The 6798-nt window shown below is 39.1% G+C and overlaps 1 long non-coding RNA gene across 8 annotated transcripts; it reads left to right on the top strand.

Annotated features, from left to right (window-relative positions):
- Positions 1–382: 382 nt before the first annotated feature.
- On the top strand, positions 383–5951 carry LOC123062295 (uncharacterized). 8 transcript variants are annotated; one of them, XR_006429615.1, is made up of 8 exons: positions 383–672; positions 788–1470; positions 1994–2665; positions 2996–3110; positions 3814–3986; positions 4567–4680; positions 4763–4972; positions 5573–5951. It is a non-coding gene; the product is annotated as an uncharacterized lncRNA (long non-coding RNA). The 8 variants fall into 8 exon arrangements; XR_006429611.1 differs by having other exon boundaries at positions 3814–3960; positions 5573–5949; XR_006429614.1 differs by having other exon boundaries at positions 3814–3960; positions 4763–4908; positions 5573–5948.
- The last annotated feature ends 847 nt before the right edge of the window (positions 5952–6798 follow it).

Here is a 6798-nt window from a genome sequence, read left to right as displayed (position 1 = left end):
TACCTCAAATTCTATGAATAGGAATAGAAAAAGAGATGCATTTTGATTCACATCATAGGATTTTTTTCATTGAGTCTAGGCTAATGTTTATTTTCCTATGAAATGTGGAGGATAGAAAAAATTCCTCCATCTCTACTCCTAATGTCTCAGTTGGTAGGTCGCGTTTCGGGTTTTATTTTCGTCCTACCTCACCCGGTCTTTTTTGGTACTTTTTTTGCTACTTCCTCTCACCTCCCACGTAGTTCCCTCCACGCCAAAAAAATCGAACCAACCAATGTTACGAGGGAGAGATGCCTCTAGGTACTCCCCTCCACGCCAAAAAAACGGACGAAAATAAACCGTTGAAAGAAAACCAGCGAAAAAAAATCCGTCTTGGACTGGCAACGTGCGAACTAGCGAGCGAGCGAGCGAAGCCTCCAGGTGCCCTCGAGCGACGCCACACCAGATCCCCTCGCCGTTGCCCTCGCCCTCGCAGCCGCCGCCGATCCCCTCTCCCATCTTCCTCCCTCAAACGCTAACCCGTCTCGCGGTGCGCCACCGCCCGCCGCGGCCGCCCCCGCCACCTCCCGCCGCGGCCGCCGCCCCAGCTCCAGCCGTGGCCGTCGCGCCCAGATCCAGCCGCGGCCGCTGCCCTGCGTGCCAACGACCCCTTCCCCCGCCGCCGCGCCACAGGTCCACTTCGCCTGCGCACCAGAGAGGACCCCGCCGCCATGCCTCCGTCTCCCCCTACTCCTCTTTTCCGCTACCTATCTCTCTCCTCTGAGCTGCGCGTCGTTCCTCTCTGCAGGTGCCGCCATGGCCGCGTCATGGAGCTCGCCGCCATGGGCTGCGTGCCCCTCCGATGATGGCCTGCCTCGCCCACGTCCAGGTCCTCTCAATCCTAATTTGGGTGTCCATTTATTTTGCGCTTGATCCTGGTTTTAGTGGGGTTTTCGTCCTCGTCGCGTGTTTCATGGTGGCCGCTAGGGTGCCACTGCCGGCCATCTGCCATCTGCTCCAGGGGCCCCCTCCAGGAACACACAGCGACTGCTAAGCCATCGTCCTGTTTTGCTTCTCCCTACACATCCTTACTAAGAGAAAGGGGCCTGCCCAGCTAGCAGCAGCTTCCTAGCTGGAAGATGCATAGCCATAACGCACGCATGGATTAGGAGCAGTTTATCACGCAGCTTGTACGCATGCCGCCGCCGCCTTTTCACCTCGTGCCTATATCGTGGCGGGTGAACAAGGGAATCTCGCTGGAGACCCTTTTGGAAGGGATCTCGGTGGCGCACTGCCGTTGCGTGTCGTTCGTCGGTATAAGCATTGCCGGACGGTCGATGTCCGCTGTACGTTTCATTAGCTATATGTTTCTGCAGTTTGATATAATGTTTTTGTGGCGTAGATCTACAAGAGATCAAGAAGGGTGATGTTCTGGATGCTGATCTCGACTAATAGTTGCCGGATGAACTATGCAATGACAACATGAATGAGGTAATTAATATCTTGATTTACTCATTTGTACAGCTAGATAAGAGTAACTTTGCAATATCGTAGTGCCCGTTGAATTGTTTTTTTAAGATAGAAAATTTTCATATCATCCATGCAGATTTGCTCGTCTATCTTAATTTCTATAATACTACTACTATTTAAAATAACAATCTTACTATTAGTCAATTCAAGGACTACTTTGCCATTTGGATGCTCTTGGGTGCAAATGTCTTATTGGACTATTAGTGGAGTCACTTGTCGATAGACTGTTTGGTACCTAATGTACTTCCATAGTTTACAACCTCTCATTAACTGTGACTGTACATTTCCAAGAATATTTTGTAATAGACACACGCCCAAAGTTTTAATAACGCACTAAGGCTCTTAGCGGCGGACATCTTCTAAATGCTATAGCAAGCTATTTAAAATAAAATGTTTAAATCTGGCCGGTCTTACTCCTGCAATACTCCTGGAATAGTACATGAGATTTAGCCACTGGACTCTCACTGAAGTGTGATTCATGCAGCTTTGTGTGCAGTTCACATTTACCTGGTGGACCATCACCAACCGGATGGAGGTGAAGCAAGTGGGCAAGTCAGGGAAATGCTCGGAAGGCTATCGAGAAGATCAACGATCTTAACCCCACGATCCTAATTTCAGTTTGTACCTCGTTGTTGGGCTGTCAGAAAAGTTTGGAGCAGGAGCAATGATATGACAATTGTGGCTAACTTTCTTGTCATTAGTCATATATGTGCTAATGGACCTTCCGGGTTCTCCATTATGTTTACCGGCCGGTTTCTCATCTGAAAAATACCCCATAGCATAGTGGACAATGCTTTTTTTGGTCAGAAGTAGTATTTCTACATGAAACTAAGTTATATATGCGTATGAGAAATGTGGCTTATCTTTTGATAATGCTTTTTTTGTTAGAAGTTGTTTTTCTACATGAAATTAAGGTATATATGCGTATGAGAAATTATATCTTTGCTTAACTCAAAAAATTGTATTTGCTCCTTTTAGCGGGAGCCTGGAGGTGATACGGTTTGTACATCATGGTTTGAATAAGATATTGTTTGTATACTGTTGAGTGAAGTATTGTATAACTACTGTAAAGTGGGTGTAGGTTTTTATTGTGCATTTTTCACAGAGGTTTGGGCGTTTGGACACAACCATATGTACAAGTTGAAGCCTTCATTTGGTATTGACTTCTTATCTTGACTCAAATTTTGAAAATTCTCTATAATACTTCCATCTGGAAGCACAAAATCTGATAGAGTTGATTCGTGTGGGAAAAATACATGAAACTTTGAAGTTTTCTCAAGAAGAACTAGCACCAAGAGCCGAGTAAACTGTAATTTTTTTGTTAAAACATCTCACTTACCTTAGTTAAAAACCAGGGTTCGAAACTATATTAGTCAGAATACAGTTCTTGTTGTCAGCTAGATTTCATTTTCTGGTAATATCATTTGTCGTTAAGAACATGCTCTTATGTTATATTTTATTTGTAAACTTTTGGCAATTTTTTCAGCAAGCATTTCTTTAGGAAACAGAGAAAATCACAGCAACTATTTGATGTTTCTCGACGCTTGAAGACAACAAGTGAAGTTGTTGCTACCATCTTACAAGCCAAAGTCATGAGAAAGGTATGCACTATGTGGCAGAGGCATGCATATGATGTGATGCCCGTTTTATTTTCATATATATCTTACGATTTAATTTCACTGCAGTTTACCTAAATCCATGTGGTAATGTCATTGGCGTACATAATATTTTATGCATACAAACATTGTTCTCTCACAACAAATGATTAGTTTCTAAATTCTAATCTTTTGGTTCTGGTTAAAGAATTACATGATGGAGGATGGAGTTGTCCTTCGAAGAATTGTTTAAAGAACTAAAAAGTAGTAACACCATGTCTTTCAAGTGCATACATAAACCTATGATAATTAGGAGATGTTTGGTAGTACAATATTTGTCCATGTGTTGTAGTAAATTTGTACAATGCAAGTCACCATAAGTCAATGTGTTTAGAATAATAAAATAGAAGAAGTTCAACTAAGGAGTTGATAGCAAGGATCATATGTGATGTTTTGTTTTAATTTGATACAAAAAATTATCTCTACAATTTGTTGATATTGAGTAATAACTGAAAACTTCTAGAGGTTTACATCTGTGAAGGTGTCTAGAAAATGGACTGTAAAATGTTTTTTATGTGGAGGCATAAAGATTAATGAGCTACTTTGTTTTTGTAAAACGGTTGTTTACTCGCCAATTTGTATAGTTAAATCCATCTATTAAGGATATATTATTGACAAGTATTATTTTTTACTTCATTCAATTTTTTAGCCGGGTGTTAAAATGTTGGGAGATTACAAAGTTCATGCTCTATTCACACATGGTGGAGGCAACCCAACAAGTTGTTGTGGGAGCCAGCAGAGAAAGGAGTCGAGGAACCCGCATCATGGGAGAGTCATCGAGGGGCATCCGGATAAAGTGAGACACTGCATTGTATATATATGGTCAGAATATATAACCATATTCTACATACAATGCACGCTGAGTATTCTTTGTTGCACATTCTTAAATATTTCACGTGAAATCTTCATGCTAACTATATACATTGCTTGTGCTGGTTGGTTATGAGCTGAAAATGAAAATTTTATTGTACTTGTTGAAGTAGCGTGCGAACGAAGCTAAAGACAACATTCCCGGTGTTGTACGGGAATATCTCAAGCGTAGCAAGTAGAATTTAGTTTGTAACAGATAATTATTTGGATCATTGCCCGTTTTGTATGTACATCGTCAAATTACATTGCAAGTGAAGCGGATTTCAATTATTTTCCAATTGTTGCGGGTTATCTTTTCTATACATGTAAGTTTCACATGCAGTATATATTATTTTGACGGGGAACTACAGACTTACTACCGGCTGAACTATATGCATTATATTTATATATGTGTAATCAGAAAACAAAGGCCCGTGGACACCGAAGAACCAGCAGTAACCAGCAGTGGAATTATATAAAATTTCTTGCGAGAGCTACACCATTCTTTTTAGTACTGACTAATTCTCATGAGTACCAATGGTGAAATTTTCAGGCCTATATACTGGATGAGATTCTCATTGCCGGCATTTTTCATGAACCTATCAAGGAGAACATTTCAATACTAATTGCAGCACATGTTTTCTCACCACCGGCTAGCAAGAAGAGAGTATGATTTTCTAATGCTCAGTGTTGTAAGCTTGATTCACGAGGAGCTTCTCAATGTTGTACATGTTGTTTGTGAGTAACAGAAATAAATCATTTCCTGGAATCAGACGCTATATTTTCTGTGGGAATTAAACCATTTCCTGGAATCAGACGCTATATTTTCTGTGGGAATTCGTTGACACAGTTCCTTACAACACTGAGAATCTTTGAAGTGGGCAAACCGCTCTATGTAATTCTATCACCCATTCTGATTTTGAGACAAGTATATCAGTTATCTTTTTCCTTCTAGCAAGGTACCATATACATGTTTTCAAATTCTCCTTTGCCTTCCAGATCAACCAAATAGGCATCTTTTTGACAAATGGAGGGAATTCATTTGTCAATATAAATAGATTTCTTCAGTATAAGCAAATGAACAGTGCGATGAAGTTAACAGCTCTCTATCCTTATTCCTCTTATTCATTGTGTATTTCCCCGTTTTATACATGTAACAATGATGAATGATGATGAACTTAGACTTGGTGTAAGGAGAGTCATTCTGTTTCCTTGAACAAAACAGCCCTCTATCCTTATTTATCCTAAAAGCTTTCAGACGGTACTCACACCATATGATTCCTTGAAGTATAGAAGTATTTTTTTCACATCTGTTACAATCCAATATTTGTTAGTTAATCATATTATTTATATTCGCAAGTAGTATAAAATTGCCTCAAAATTGGTAATATGATTTCGGATTATACATTATATGCCGACAAGGAGGTTAATGGTGCTCAATAAACTAGCAGTATGAAATAACCCTGCATATATTTGTTGATTTTTATTTTGAGCCTTTCAATTCAACTAAAAAAATTTATTTGTACAATATTTACTGACTTTTACCTCTTGTTTTGCAGGCTATCTGGAATGATTGCATGTATTAATGAAGTAGTCCACGTTAGGTGGATTGGCTCAAAATGGAGAAGCATGATTGTATTAAGCATTTAAGCTCTAAGCAATTTAGAATGTCAATGTCTTGGGGCTCCCTTGCAATATTTCAGAGAACTATATTTTTCCAGACATTTTATATTGCCTCATGATATTTGGGGGATCTGATTAGGTATTGTTTCTCTATATATCTATCTATCTCTCTATTTTAGTTGCTAATAGAATAATGAACAATTGATAGGACTAATCTTATAGACTTGTGTTCTCCTCAATCCGACTGTGTATTTTCCAAGTTTTGTGCTAAAACGGGAAAAAACATATGTTTTAAACTTGCGACAACATATTCTCTGTGCAAATTTTAGCCTTGTTGTTCACAATTGATGCTGCCTGTGATTCACACTTATATTTGAGCTTAAAGTCTGAGTGTATACCGAATTAGGCTTTCCTTTCGGTCGGTTTATGTCAGAGTTCACACTACAACACACATTTCCTTTTGAGTCTTATGTGAGTTACTTTTGAACCGACACACCAAATCAGGCGTTACACCGCTCAAACAAACTAGAAGAAAGTCATCAATGGATTTATCACAATATTATAAAAATCAGAACAAATGTATACACAATTTTTTAACAATAAATGTTATCAAAGATTGATGTATTTACCTCTTCCAAGATAGGTAACATGTTCTAGAAGATGTGTTTTGTTGCAGTAGTACGTAAATGGTGAATTGCATGTTCTAGAATATAGGCTTTTGCATATTGCAATCAAGTTCTTTTTTTATGGAATTGAGTTTCTGGTTGTAACTTGTTCGAACATTTGTTTAAAGGGAACAAAATACTCCATGTGTTTGTCTTCAATTAATGGATAATAACAATACACTTGCTTTTGTGAGATGGTATCTTAAGCATAAATAATAAAGGCATTCAAGTGTTATTATCATTTGTAATGCAGAGCACAATAAAGAGTTCAATGTTTTTGTAGCCCCTTCTTTATTTTGTGAATCAGATATGATAGGTCTTTCTATTATACGGTCGATTTTTTATCGAAATACATTGTAAGTGAAGGGGATTTTAAATCATTTTTTTGTGTTATTGGCTATCTTTTCTGTCCATATTAAATTCGATATGAAACGAGTACAAATTGTACAAAGCCCGTGGCAACGCATGGGCAGCCTACTAGTAGAAATAGGATTTCA

This window comes from Triticum aestivum, chromosome 3A (genome assembly GCF_018294505.1).
Source record: "Triticum aestivum cultivar Chinese Spring chromosome 3A, IWGSC CS RefSeq v2.1, whole genome shotgun sequence".
NCBI lineage: Eukaryota > Viridiplantae > Streptophyta > Magnoliopsida > Poales > Poaceae > Triticum > Triticum aestivum.
Note: the sequence above shows the minus strand (reverse complement) of the source record. Positions and strands in the feature narration are given on the sequence as shown.